We start from the raw sequence: 15,000 nt of genomic DNA, 5'->3' as shown, positions 1-15,000 counted from the left end.
AAGGAGGACAGAGAGCTACCTCTGCTGCACAGGATACGTTTATTAGAATTACCAGTCGATTTACATAAAAGCTTCTCAGAGTTCAGGTGGCAGACATATTTCAACATCCACTGTTCAGATGAGACTGTGTGAGTCAGACCTTTCTGGTCAAATTGTGGAAATAAAAATGTTAATTCAGAAGAACAAAAAGCAGAAGAAACTTGCTTGGAACAAGGAACACAAGGAATGGACATTAGATCAGTGAAAAACTGTCCCTTAGTCTGAACCAAAATCTGAGATGTTTGGTTCTAAGCGCAGTGTCTCTGTTAGAGGTAAAGAAGGGGAGGGAAGGTTCCTGAATGTGTGGTTCCCACTGTGAAGCATGGAGGAGAAGGTGTGAGGGTGTGGAGGTGTTTTGCTGGAGACACTGTGGTGACCACAGCATTCTGCAGCGACATGCAGTCATCACATCTGGTTTATACTTAAACCATCATTTGTTTTTCAGCAGGACAAAGACCCCAAACGCACCTGTAGGTTCTGTAAGAGCTGTTAGTTCAAGAAGGAGACTGAGTGCATCAGATGACATACATGGCCTCCTCAAGATTGTTGGAAACCTATTCCAAGTGACAACCTCATGAATCTGATGAGAGAAAGCCATGAGTGTGAAAAGCTTTCATCTAAGCTAAATGGAGCCACTTCAGGAATCTAAAATATAAAACATTTTCTGATTCTTTAACACATTTTTGTTTACTACAGAGTTACAGATGTGTTCTTTCATAGTTTGGATTCTTTACTATTAATGTATGATGAAAAAAAAATAAAATGAAGAAAATCCTTTGAAGGAGAAGCTGTGACCAAACTACTGACTGGTTCTGTATATACACTCACCGGCCACTTTATTAGGTACACCTGTCCAACTGCTCGTTAACGCAAATTTCTAATCAGCCAATCAAATGGCAACAACTCAATGCATTAAGGCATGTAGACATGGTCAAGACGATCTGCTGCAGTTCAAACCGAGCGTCAGAATGGGGAAGAAAGGTGATTTAAGTGACTTTGAATGTGGCATGGTTGTTGGTGCCAGAAGGGCTGGTCTGAGTATTTCAGAAACTGCTGATCTACTGGCATTTTCACGCACAACCATCTCTAGGGTTTACAGAGAATGGTCCAAAAAAGAGAAAATATCCAGTAAGCAGCAGTTTTTTGGGCGCAAATGCCTCCTGATCACTGAGGCTACAATTCGCACAGGCTCACCAAAATTGGACAATAGAAGATTGGAAAAACGTTGCCTGGTCTGATGAGTCTCAAATTCTGCTGCGACATTCGGATGATAGGGTCAGAATTTGGCGTCAACAACATGAAAGCATGGATCCATCCTGCCTTGTATCATCGGTTCAGGATGGTGGTGGTGGTGTAATGGTGTGGGGGATATATTAGCGAAGGCAATGTCCGATGCTGTAATATGCTCTGGCCCCATCCCAATACGACGTGGCGATGTAGCCTACAGCAGGTTATGGTCGCTGAACTGCTGGATGTCCGAGTGGTGCTCCAAAAATAATGTGGGCTTCATTAATAATTGGAGCATTTTTGAGGGCAAGGCTGGCCTGTTAGGGCGGGACGGTGTCCATCCCACTCGGGAAGGTGCTGCTCTCATTTCTTGTAGTATAGGTCATAGTCTCAGAACAGCACTAGTTAACAAGTGACTGTCTAGAGCCAAGGCCAGGGAGCAGACAGACAGGCTAAACCGACCGTCTGCTAGCTGCACAGAGTCGTTACTCAGGATCCACCAAATTGAGACTGTGTCTGTCCCCCGAGCGAAACCAACATATAGGAATTCTCAGAAAGTCTGTTTTAGTAACCTGATTAACATAAAATTAAATAGGACTAAACGCACAGCCAGCACCTCTGATCTAAAGATAGGATTGCTGAATATTAGATCTCTCACGTCTAAAGCGCTTAATGTAAACGAAATTATTACCGACCAGGAGTTTAAAATAATGTGTTTGACAGAAACATGGATTAAACCAAATGAATATTTAGCATTAAATGAAGCGAGTCCTCCTGGGTATAGTTACATACACCAACCCCGTCTAAATGGCAGAGGAGGCGGAGTCGCAGCTATTTATAATAATAATCTAAGCGTCACACAAAAGACTAAACACAAATGTAAAACATTTGAAGTTCTTTACACCAGCATAAAATATTCAGTGTCTGAAAGCAGGTCCAGTCAGACAATTCCACTCATTATTATTTATAGACCCCCAGGGCCCTACTCTGATTTTCTCATAGAATTTGCAGATTTCATCACAAATTTAGTTACTTCTCTAGACAAAGCTTTAATTGTTGGTGATTTTAACATTCATTTTGATCATCAGGAAGACTCCTTAAGAGCAGCAGTTGTGTCCATTCTAGATTCAGTTGGAATTAATCAGAATGTTATAGGACCCACTCATAGTGGTGGACACACTCTCGATTTGTTGTTAACATTTGGATTAAAAATAAAAAACGTAGTCATAATTCCACAGTCTGAAGCTATTTCAGACCATTATCTCATCTCTTTTAAAATTTGCCTCAGTCATTGCATTACTACTTCACCACGTTATCGTGTTAAGCGTACTTTCACGTCAGCTACAGCAGCACGTTTTATTAATAATCTTCCAGAAATTACGATATTAGATAGATCTCCGTCTGACCCTGCAGAGCTCGACTGGGCCACTAAACACCTAGAATCAACATTACGTTATACCCTAGATGATGTAGCTCCCCTTAAGACCAAAATGATCAGGGAGAAAAAATTAGCACAGTGGTATAATGATCATACACGCACCTTAAAACAGACCACTCGAAAATTAGAACGTAAATGGCGTCAAACAAAATTAACAGTATTTCAAATAGCATGGAAGGAGAGCCTCCTAATTTATAGAAAATCTCTTAGTGCTGCTAGATCAGCATATTTCTCCACCCTCATAGAAAATAACAAGCATAATCCTAGATTTTTATTCAGCACGGTAGCAAAATTAACAGGGAATAAAAGCACTGCACTCACATGCACACCATCATTAGGTACTAATGATTTCATGAACTTTTTTAATAATAAAATTGAAAACATCAGGCAAAAAATCCAGACGGTTAATATAAAGCCAAATTATTTTACAAGTAACCCTGTAGACAGCAGTGTAATTATAACAGACAATCAATTACAAAGTTTTACTCCTATTCACGAGAATGACTTAATTTCATTAATTTCCTCATCAAAATCATCAACCTGCATTCTCGATCCCTTGCCTACAAGTTTCTTTAAACAGATCATTCCAGAGGTAATTGAACCTGTTTTAAAAATAATAAACTCTTCCATTAGCACTGGTTTTGTACCAAAATCCTTCAAACTGGCAGTTATCCACCCCCTAATTAAGAAACCTGACCTTGACCCATGTCAGCTGTCCAACTACAGACCAATATCAAACCTCCCCTTCATAGCCAAAATTTTGGAAAAGGTTGTAGCACAGCAGTTATGCTCACACCTACTTATGAATAATATTTTTGAAATGTATCAGTCAGGATTTCGGCCTCATCATAGCACAGAGACGGCGCTAGTTAAGGTGGTAAATGACCTGTTATTGGCCTCTGATCAGGGTTTTGTCTCCTTACTTGTTTTGCTCGACCTTAGTGCAGCTTTTGACACCATTGATCACACTATACTACTTGCTAGACTTGAGAACGTTGTTGGAATAAAGGGAACGGCTCTCTCTTGGCTCAGGTCTTATTTGACTGATCGCTATCAGTTTGTTGATGTTAATGGTGAGTTCTCCACACTCTCTGAGGTAAAGTTTGGTGTTCCTCAAGGATCTGTCTTAGGCCCTCTGCTTTTCTCTTTATATATGCTGCCTCTTGAAGAAATTATTCATAAACATGGTATTAGATTCCATTGCTATGCTGATGATACACAGCTATATATTTCAGCAAAGCCAGATGAGAGAGATCAGCTTAACAATGTTAAAAAATGTGTAAAGGACATTAGACAGTGGATGCTCGATAACTTTCTTCTGCTAAACTCAGATAAGACGGAAGTACTTTTACTAGGACCACATGCAGCTAGAAGCAAACTTTCCGATTACCTAACATCTCTGGATGGTGTTTCTGTTTCAGCGTGTACGGCTGTCAAAGACCTTGGTGTGATTATTGACTCGAGTCTTTCCTTTGAGGCTCACGTGAATAATATTACCAGGATCGCCTTCTTTCACCTTAGAAATATTGCTAAAATTAGAAATATGATGTCGTTACAGGATGCAGAAAAACTAGTTCATGCTTTTGTTACTTCTAGATTAGACTACTGTAACGCTTTACTGTCTGGGTGTGCGAGTAGGTGCATAAATAAGCTTCAGTTAGTTCAGAATGCAGCAGCAAGAGTCCTCACTAGATCTAGGAAATATGACCACATCACCCCTGTATTAATCAGTCTACACTGGCTCCCAATCAAATCTCGCATTGATTATAAAATTCTACTACTGACATATAAAGCACTTAATGGTCTCGCACCACCGTATCTGAGTGAACTTCTGTACCAGTATGATCCTCCACGCCTACTTAGATCAAAAGGTGCAGGCTATCTGTTGGTTCCTCCAATAATGAAGATTACAGCAGGGGGCAGATCTTTCTCTTATAAAGCCCCGCAGTTATGGAACAGCCTTCCTATCAGTGTTCGGGACTCAGACACAGTCTCAGTGTTCAAGTCGAGGTTGAAAACATATTTATTCAGTCAAGCCTTTAATCAGTAGATTTTTTCTCAGGTAAAGGCTCAGATCTGGAGGGAACATTGATATAGAGTGTTTGGTGAACTGGGATATTTGTACGCTGTCGTCCCCTCACATTCACGTGTTCACTCAGGTTTGTTGATGGTGGTGTGGTGGGCCGTCTCTTATCCCAGAGATCCCTCATGTCTGTGTTGCCTTCTGGTTCTCCCTTTTAGTTATGCTGCCATAGCGAGTCTTGCCGGAGTCCAAACTGCACAGTGACTTTAACTCTCATGCAACAATAGGTACACTTAATAATCCATATCCTTCTCTTCCTGTCACCCTCTCTCTCTCTCTCTCTCTCTCTCTCTCTCTCTCTCGGTCGAGTTAAACATGCTCCTGAGGCTCCAGTGACCACTGTTCCTGCCCCTCTCCCCCCCGTGGATCTTCCCACTTCATCCAGGCCTGCCTGGATTGGATGTCAACAGTCTCCTACACTGATGTCAACAGTCTCCTACACTGACTCAGAAATACACTTCGCTTTTGATCATCATCACTGAACCCCGCAACATTGTATACCCGCCACAAATGGACATTCGGTGTAACCCAGATGAGGATGGGTTCCCTCTTGAGTCTGGTTCCTCTCAAGGTTTCTTCCTTATGCCATTTCGGGGAGTTTTTCCTTGCCACAGTCGCCAGTCGCCACCGGCTTGCTCATCAGGGACAAACTTACTCATAAAGAACATATTCATTTTTAATCACCGCATTATCTGTGTAAAGCTGCTTTGAGACAATGTTCATTGTTAAAAGCGCTATACAAATAAAAATGAATTGAATTGAATTGAAATATTTTCTTGGCACTTTAGGCCCATTAGTAGCAATTGAGCATCGTGTCAACGCCACAGCCTACCTGAGTATTGTTGCTGACCATGTCCATCCCTTTATGACCACAGTGTACCCATCTTCTGATGGCTACTTCCAGCAGGATAACGCGCCATGTCATAAAGCGCAAATCATCTCAGACTGGTTTCTTGAACATGACACTGTACTCAAATGGCCTCCACAGTCACCAGATCTCAATCCAATAGAGCACCTTTGGGATGTGGTGGAACCGGAGATTCGCATCATGGATGTGCAGCCGACAAATCTGCAGGAACTGCGTGATGGGATCATGTCAATATGGACCAAAATCTCTGAGGAATGTTGTTGAATCTTGTTGAATCTATGCCACGAAGGATTAAGGCAGTTCTGAAGGCAAAAGGGGGTCCAACCCGGTACTAGTAAGGTGTACCTAATAAAGTAGCCAGTGAGTGTGTGTGTGTGTGTGTATATATATATATATATATAAATGATAAGATTGTGTAGCTGTTCTATGTAGAAGATGCAACCTGAAGGAGATTGGAGACTGTAAGGTGTTGACGGGGGACAGTGTAGCTAAACAGCATCAGATTGTGGTCTGTAGGATGGTTTTGGAGGCGAAGAAGAAGAGGAGAAGACTGAGGACTGAAAGAAGAATAAGATGGTGGAAACTGAAGGAGGAAGAGTGTAGTGTGAGGTTCAGGGAAGAGGACAGACAGGAGCTCGGTGGTGGTGAAGAGGTGCCGGATGATTGGGGAACTACTGCAGAAGTGATGAGGGAGACAGTTAGAAAAGTATTGGTGTAACATCTGGAAATAAAAAGGAAGAGAAAGAGACGTGGTGGTGGAATGAGGAAGTGCAGGAGAGCATTAGGGGAAAGAGGTTGAAGAAACAGAATTGGGATCGACAGAGTGATGAGAAAAGTAGGCAGGAGAACAAGGAGATGCAGCAGCAGGTAAAGAGGGATGTGGCGAAAGCCAAGGAAAAGGCAGATGATGAGCTGTAGGAGAAGTTGGACACTGAGGAAGGAGAAAAGGATTTGTAGCGATTGGCCAGGCAGAGGGACCGAGCTGGGAAGGATGTGCTGCAAGTTAGAGCAATAAAGGATGGAGATGGAAATGTGTTGACTAGTGAGGAGAGTGTGATGAGAAGATGGAGGGAGGATTTTGAGCAGCTGATGAATGAGGAAAATGAGAGAGAGAGAAGGTTGGATGGTGTGGAGATGTGAAGCAGGATGTAGATAGGATTAGTAAGGAGGAAGTGAGAGCAGCCATTAAGTCGGTTGGACCAGATGACATGTGAAGCATGGAGATGTTTAGGAGAGATGCAGTGGAGTTTTTAACCAGATTGTTTAACAGGATTTTGGAAGGTGAGAAGATGCCTGAGGAATGGAGAAGGAGTGTGCTGGTACCGATCTTTAAGCATAAGGGAGATGTGCAGACCTGCAGTAACTACAGGGGAATAAAGTTGATCAGTGACACCATGAAGTTATGGGAAAGAGTAGTGGAAGCCAGGCTGAGAGAAGAGGTGACCATCTGTGAGCAGCAGTATGGTTTTATGCCGAGGAAGAGCACCACAGATGCCTTATTTGCTTTGAGAATGTTGATGGAGAAGTATAGAGAAGGTCAGAAGGAGTTGCATTGTGTGTGTGTGGATTTAGAGAAAGTGTACGACAGGGTGGAGAGAGGAGTTGTGGTATTGTATGAGGAAGTCAGGTGTGTCAGAGAAGTATGTGAGGGTGGTGGAGTAGGTAAAGGAGCAGATCTGGAGGGATCATGGATATGGAGTGTTTGGTAAACTGGGATATTTGTACGCTGTCGTCTCCTCACTCTCACACGTTCACTCAGGTTTGTTGATGGTGGTGTGGTGGGTCGTCTCTTATCCCAGAGATCCTCATGTCTGTGTTTCCTTCTGCTTCTCCCTTTTAGTTCTGCTGCTACAGTGAATCTTACCAGAGTCCAAACTGCACAGTGACATTAACTTTCATACAACAATCACGAGACATAATAATCCATATCCTTCTCTTCCTGTCACCCTCTTCTCTCTCTCTCTCTCTCTCTCTCCCTCTCCCTCTCCCTCTCTCTCTCTCCCTCTCTCTCTCTCTCTCGGTCGAGTTAAAGATGCTCCTGAGGTTCCAGTGATCACTGTTCCTGCCCCTCTCCCCTCCTCGGATCTTCCCACTTCGTCCGGTCTGCCTCTGGATGATGTTCTCTTCGTTTGGAGGCGACTCTGTGCAGTTGGAGATGTTTCTCATCAACGCCTTGGGTGGTTCCATGAAATTTCAGATTAAGAACAGGAGCTGTGAGGATTTGGACTGTAGTTAATATCAACAGTCTGCTACACTGACTCAGGACTACAGTTTGCTCTGATCTTCATCACTGCACCTCAACATCGTTTATCTGTAATAAATGGACATTCGGTGGAACCCAGATGAGGATGAGGTTCCCTCTTGAGTCTGGTTCCTCTCAAGGTTTCTTCCTTCTGCATCTCAGGGAGTTTTTCCTTCACCACAGTCTCCACCGACTTGTTCATCAGGGACAAACTTACACTTATAAAGAACATCTTCATTTTATCACCACATTATCTGTGTAAAGCTGCTCTGAGACCATGTTCATTATTAAAAACGCAACACAAATAAACATGAACTGAATTGAATTGACGTGTATGAGGACAGTGTGACAGCAGTGACATGTGCAGAAGGAACGACAGACTACGAACACACTGCTCTCACTGACCACACCCACTACTCTTACTGACCACACCCACTGCTCTTACTGACCACACCCACTGCTCTTACTGACCACACCCACTGCTCTTACTGACCACACCCACTGCTCCTACTGACCACACCCACCACCATCAATGACCACACCCACTACTATTCACTCACTGACCACACACTACTCATTTGATCCTCTCCAAAAACACACACACACACACACACACACACACACACACACACACACACACAGTTTTATTATAAGCCCCATGTTCACTTTACTTGTATTTCATTGATTGACAAATGAAGTAAGTTCTGAAATGTAAACAAAATAAAAATAATTACATTTCAGAACTTACTTCATTTGAAATGTAATTATTTTTATTTTGTTTACTTTAATGTTGTATATTTAACTTCATTGGTATGAAATTATCAATTTTTATTCTTATGAAGTAGAATTGTGTTGTATGTATTTGTTGTATCTCTATTTCTTTCTAGAGTATTTCTCTCTCTCTCTTTAAAGCTGTGTTACAGCTCTGAGTTTAACCTCTAGACCAGGGGTCACCAACGTGGTGCACCAGGTCGCCTGAAGGACCACATGAGTCGCCCGCGAGTCTTTTCTAAAAATATCTGTTTCCTACCTTGTTAAATGATTGTTAATGATTATTGTGAGAAATCATTAACATGATCAGTGTCTTCACATAGATCAGGGGTGTCAAACTCAGTGTCACATCCGACCCGACATACAATTACATCTGTCCCACGAGATGATTTTAAAGATCTATTATTATTGTTATTTATGTCCCGGTGATATGAAGCGCTGATAACACAAACTACAGATCCCATAATGCAGCGCTTCAGCTGCCTTACCGAACACTAGACTACCTGAGAACATTCCAGCGTCAATCAAGTCGCGCTTCTGTTGATGTATTTAACTCTATTGTACAGTTATTGTGAAACAGCGCCTCACAGTGGTGAAGAGAAAAGTTGACTGAGTAGATGTTTACTGACACTGGCGGTAAACACGTGTGTGTTATTAGTGGAGTGAATGTGAATGTGACTGTAATTAAGGAATTGAATCTAAGACGGAACTACGAGACAAAACATCAGGAGAAGCTGAAGAACCTGAATGCAGAGCAGAAGATACAGAAAGTAGAAGAGTTAAAGAAGAATCTGACATTTCAGCAGATGTTTTTCACCAGAGAACAATCCCAAAGTGAAGCTGGAGTGAACACAGAGGAGAAATCAGAGTCTCATCAGCAGGTTATTTACTGAGGGAGAGTTTCTGAAGAGCTGCATAATGAAGGTGTGACACGTCTGGTGTTTCACAGGAGAATTCTTTTTATGGAGAGCAAAATATTTTAAGTTATTTAAAGTTTAAGATTATTTTTTTATAAAATGGCATCAGAGCAAAGAAATCTGATTGTTTTGATTTGTTGTTATTTTGTTTTTCTTAACAGCACAATATTTATTGATTTGTTCAGGGTTTTTTTGCAGCATGTTCATATTTCTAAAGTGTATAATTTGGACAGGAGATATTTTTATGGAGAGCAAAAGATTTAAAGTTGAAGTTAATTAATTCTGGAATAATATTCATGTCTGTATTTATTTATATTTATGTTAAAAAAACATTGTTTAGTCTGTTCAATAAATGTTTCTCCTGTTCGGCCTGTGACCTAAAGTGTGCTTTGAGTTTTGGCCCCTGTGCAGTTGAGTTTGACCCTGATGGAGATAAATATCATGAATTATTAATAATAACATATAATTAAAGGTAAATTGAGCAAATGTGTTATTTCGGAAGTGTGTATCAAACTGGTAGCCCTTCACATTAATCGGTACCCAAGAAGTAGCTCTCAGTGTCAAAAAGGTTGGTGCTCCCTGCTCTAGAAACGACTTCCTCCTCACTTCCTGTGTTGCATCATCAGCTTTCAGCACCACGACAACAGAAACACCAGTGTGTGATATCACAGCTCATAACACCGGAATTATTCGCAGCAGTAACACTTTATTATCCAACACCATAACAGTCATTCACACACACACACACACTGCTCTCACTGACCACACCCACTGCTCTCACTGACCCCGCCCACTGCTCTCACTGACCCCGCCCACTGCTCTCACTGACCCCGCCCACTGCTCTCACTGATTACACCCGCTACTCTCACTGAACCCCACTCACTGCTCTCACTGAACCCCACTCACTGCTCTCACTGAACCCCACTCACTGCTCTCACTGAACCCCACTCACTGCTCTCACTGAACCCCACTCACTGCTCTCACTGAACCCCACTCACTGCTCTCACTGAACCCCACTCACTGCTCTCACTGACCACACACATTGTTCTTACTGACCACACCCACTGCTCTCACTGAACCCCACTCACTGCTCTCACTGACCACACACATTGTTCTTACTGACCACACCCACTGCTCTCACTGAACCCCACTCACTGCTCTCACTGACCACACACATTGTTCTTACTGACCACACCCACTGCTCTCACTGAACCCCACTCACTGCTCTCACTGACCACACACATTGTTCTTACTGACCACACCCACTGCTCTCACTGAACCCCACTCACTGCTCTCACTGACCACACACATTGTTCTTACTGACCACACCCACTGCTCTCACTGAACCCCACTCACTGCTCTCACTGAACCCCACTCACTGCTCTCACTGACCACACACATTGTTCTTACTGACCACACCCACTGCTCTCACTGAACCCCACTCACTGCTCTCACTGACCACACACATTGTTCTTACTGACCACACCCACTGCTCTCACTGAACCCCACTCACTGCTCTCACTGACCACACACATTGTTCTTACTGACCACACCCACTGCTCTCACTGAACCCCACTCACTGCTCTCACTGACCACACACATTGTTCTTACTGACCACACCCACTGCTCTCACTGAACCCCACTCACTGCTCTCACTGAACCCCACTCACTGCTCTCACTGAACCCCACTCACAGCTCTCACTGACCACACACATTGTTCTTACTGACCACACCCACTGCTCTCACTGAACCCCACCCACTCCTCTCACTGACCCCACCCACTGCTCTCACTGACCCCACCCGCGCGCGCACACACACACACACACACACTGTCCTCTCCTCTACACCTGCATTGTAAATGACACCGAGTCATTTACTTGTGAACTGATTTGATTCAGAGTCATACTGAAATAAATCTCAGGCCCAGCGAAGCTGCAGGAGTCGTTTACACACTACGACAGAATTTTAACAAACAAAGACTTCAGGAGTTTACACACTTTAGCCAAAACATCTGCACTGATTTGGAAACATGATGTATACGTGACATCACCCTGACTCTGACTCCTGACCTACACATCTTCACGGCTGCAGCACGTTAGCATCTTAAGGTCATCAGATTTTAAGGAATGTATTCCCAACTGAGCCACAAAAATGTGCTTACGGTTTATATTTATCACATAAACACAGCTACAGCAAGCCACTGGGCTAAAAATAATGGCACCCCACCCGAATCCCGGATCTGAGCGAGACGCCACGATTCAACTTCTGCCGAGAATTACAGTGGAGCTAACGTCTCATCAGGGCATGAGCTGAAATAACACACACCCCGACAATGCCCACACCCACACACACACACACACACACACACACACACACACAGAATTAATTAAATGAACTTCAGTAATAAAGTGTTGGTGCTGTAACTCAGATACTGAAACTGAAACTTGGTGTGAAATTTATAAATCCAGTTTTTACTTCTTATGATCTGAATTCAGTTTAATCTCATTATGGATTTCTAATAATAGAATCATCTTCAAATCTTTTTATTTATTTATTTATTTTCATTTTATTTTTATCGTTAAACACCTTACACTGTTTATTAGTGTAAAAACTTAAACAGCTTAGCGAGCACACAGAACCTTCAGTCCAGCACGGGTTAATATCCAGCAGGAGGTAGAAAAGTGCACACGGCTATAAAACGTCACATTTTTCAAATATAAAGACGGAAGTTTTAACAACATAAATGTCCGACTACTTACATCTTTCATGTGATTTTCCAACAGAAATCCAGAGGAAAAAAAAAAAAAAACTTAATAATTGGGAACGTTTTAAACAAAAATAAAACCTACAAGCCCCTGAGTGTTTAAGTCTGTACCCCCCTCCCAACTAATACTTTGTCTTTATTACAACATCTAGTCTTTGTGAAAGCGTCTCTTATCTTCACAAATCTACACTTTGGAATTCTATCTCACGCTTCTTCACAAAAAAGTTCAAGTTCCTTCAGATTGTGAGGGATCTCCTGTGTACGCCCCTTTTTAGATCATTCCATGGGTTTTGGATGGGATTGAGGTCTGGGCTCTCTCTGGACCATTCCAGGATTTTGATTCTCATTTTCTGAAGTCATGTCTTTGATGATGATGATGTTGTTGTGAGCTTTGGGTCATTGTCATGTTGTCATGGTATCTTGGTAGCCTCCCTGATAAGTATAATGTTACTGATAAGATGGAGTGACTCTGTGGTGCCACATTTTCTCCACTTATTGATGATGGTTTTGTTCCATTCAGTGACTTCAATATTCTATTATTTCCTTTTAACTCTGGATTTTTGCTTGTTGAAAAATATAATTAGAGAGGAACAAGTCTGACATCTATGTTGTAATTTTTGTCTTTCTTATTTTCTTCTTCTTCATCTACTTCTTCTTTTGGCTTCTCCTATTAGGGGGCACCACAGAGGATCATCCATCTCCATATCCCATTGTCCTCTACATCTGCCTCTTTCAAACCAGCTACCTGCATGTCTTCCCTCACCAATGTCCCTCCTCTGCACATGTCCAAACCATCTCAATCTCACCTCCCTCACCTTGTCTCCAAATTGTCCTACATGCGCTGTCCCACTAATAAACTCATTTCTAATCCTGTCCATCGTCGTCACTCCCAACGAACATCTCAACATCTTCAGCTCTGCTACCTCCAGCTCCACCTCCTGTCTTTTACTCAATGCCACTGTCTCTAAACCATACAAATCACAATATTATAGGTACCCAACATATTCCCACTATATACTCCCACAACACATTAACACAATAAGTTCCCACTACACAGCTACCCCACATATTCCCACTACACATTTCCACTACACAGCTAAACTATATATTCACTACACATTCCCACTACATATTCCCATTACACAGGTACCCTAGATATTCCCACTACACATTCCCACTAGACAGGTACCGAACATATTCCCACTAGACAGGTTATGAACATATTCCCACTAGACAGGTACCCTATAAATTCCCACTACACATTCCTTAACATTCATTTACTACAGAGGAATTAAGTTGATCAGTCACACCATGTTATAACCAAGTTATGGGAAAGAGTAGTGGAAGCCAGGCTGAGAGAAGAGGTGACCATCTGTGAGCAGCAGTATGGTTTCATGCCGAGGAAGAGCACCACAGATGACTTATTTGCTTTGAGAATGTTGATGGAGAAGTATAGAGAAGGTCAGAAGGAGCTGCATTGTGTGTTTGTGGATTTAGAGAAAGCGTACGACAGGGTGGAGAGAGGAGTTGTGGTATTGTATGAGGAAGTCTGGTGTGTCAGAGAAGTATGTGAGGGTGGTGCAGGACATGTATGAGGACAGTGTGACAGCAGTGAGAACGACAGGCTGGTTCAAGGTGGATGTTGGACTGCATCAAGGATGGGCTCTGAGCCCTTTCCTGTTTGCAGTGGTGATGGACAGGTTGATGGACGAGTTCAGTCCGGAGTCTCCGTGGACTATGATGTTTGTGGATGATATTGTGATTAGTGGTGAGAGTAGGGAGCAGGTTGAGAAGATCCTGGAGAGGTGGAGGTACACGCTGGAGAGAAGGGGCATGAAAGTCAGTAGGAGTAAGACAGAGTACATGTGTGTGAATGAGAGGGAGGGCAGTGGAGGGGTGCAGTTGCAGGGAGAAGAGGTGGAGAAGGTGGAGGAGTTCAGGTACCTGGGGTCAACAGTGCAGAGTAATGGAGAGTGTGTTAGAGAAGTGAAGAAAAGAGTGCAGGCAGGGTGGAGTGGGTGGAGAAGAGTGATAGCAGGAGTGATTTGTGATAGAAGAGTATCTGTAAGAGTGAAAGGGAAAGTTTAGACGAGACGAGATTGAGATGGTTTGGACATTTGCAGATGAGGGACATGGGGTATATCGGTACGAGAATGCTGAAGATGGAGACACCAGGAAGGAGGAAAAGAGGAAGACCAAGGAGGAGGTTTATGGATGTGGTGAGGGAAGACATGCAGGTAGTTGGTGTGAAAGAGGCAGATGTAGAGGACAGGGGGGGATGGAGACGGATGATCCAACATAGGTGTGGCAACATAGGTTGCCACAGCGAAAGAAGAAAAAGAAGACATTTCCACTAGACAGGTACCCTACACATTCCCAACTACATACAGTAAAACCCTGTTGTACGAGCAACTAATAGTACGAACAAACAGAAATACGAGAAAAACAGACCTTGCTCGCAAAATTCTACCCTATTTCACAAGCAAATATCGAAGGCACGAGCAAACCCACGATGCCGGTTCCCCACTTTCGGCCGAGGGAAGCATCAGTCTCTTAGTTGATGACGTATCACTAGGTCGCTCTCGTTGTTCAGTGCAGCAAAAACGTAACTTTTTTTAGTGTTATATTTTTATTTTACTAGAAATTCAGAA

The 15,000-nt window shown here is 42.8% G+C and overlaps 1 long non-coding RNA gene across 1 annotated transcript in view; it reads left to right on the top strand.

The window, feature by feature from the left end:
- The window catches only part of LOC310735042, a 115,717-nt gene that overhangs the window by 45,062 nt on the left and 55,655 nt on the right, over positions 1-15,000 (top strand). The window lies entirely within an intron of this gene.

The sequence above is a fragment of the Silurus aristotelis genome, assembly GCF_946808225.1.
Source record: "Silurus aristotelis genome assembly, chromosome: 12".
Lineage (NCBI taxonomy): Eukaryota > Metazoa > Chordata > Actinopteri > Siluriformes > Siluridae > Silurus > Silurus aristotelis.
The sequence above is the reverse complement of the archived record's forward strand: the minus strand, read 5'-3'. Positions and strand labels throughout refer to the sequence as shown.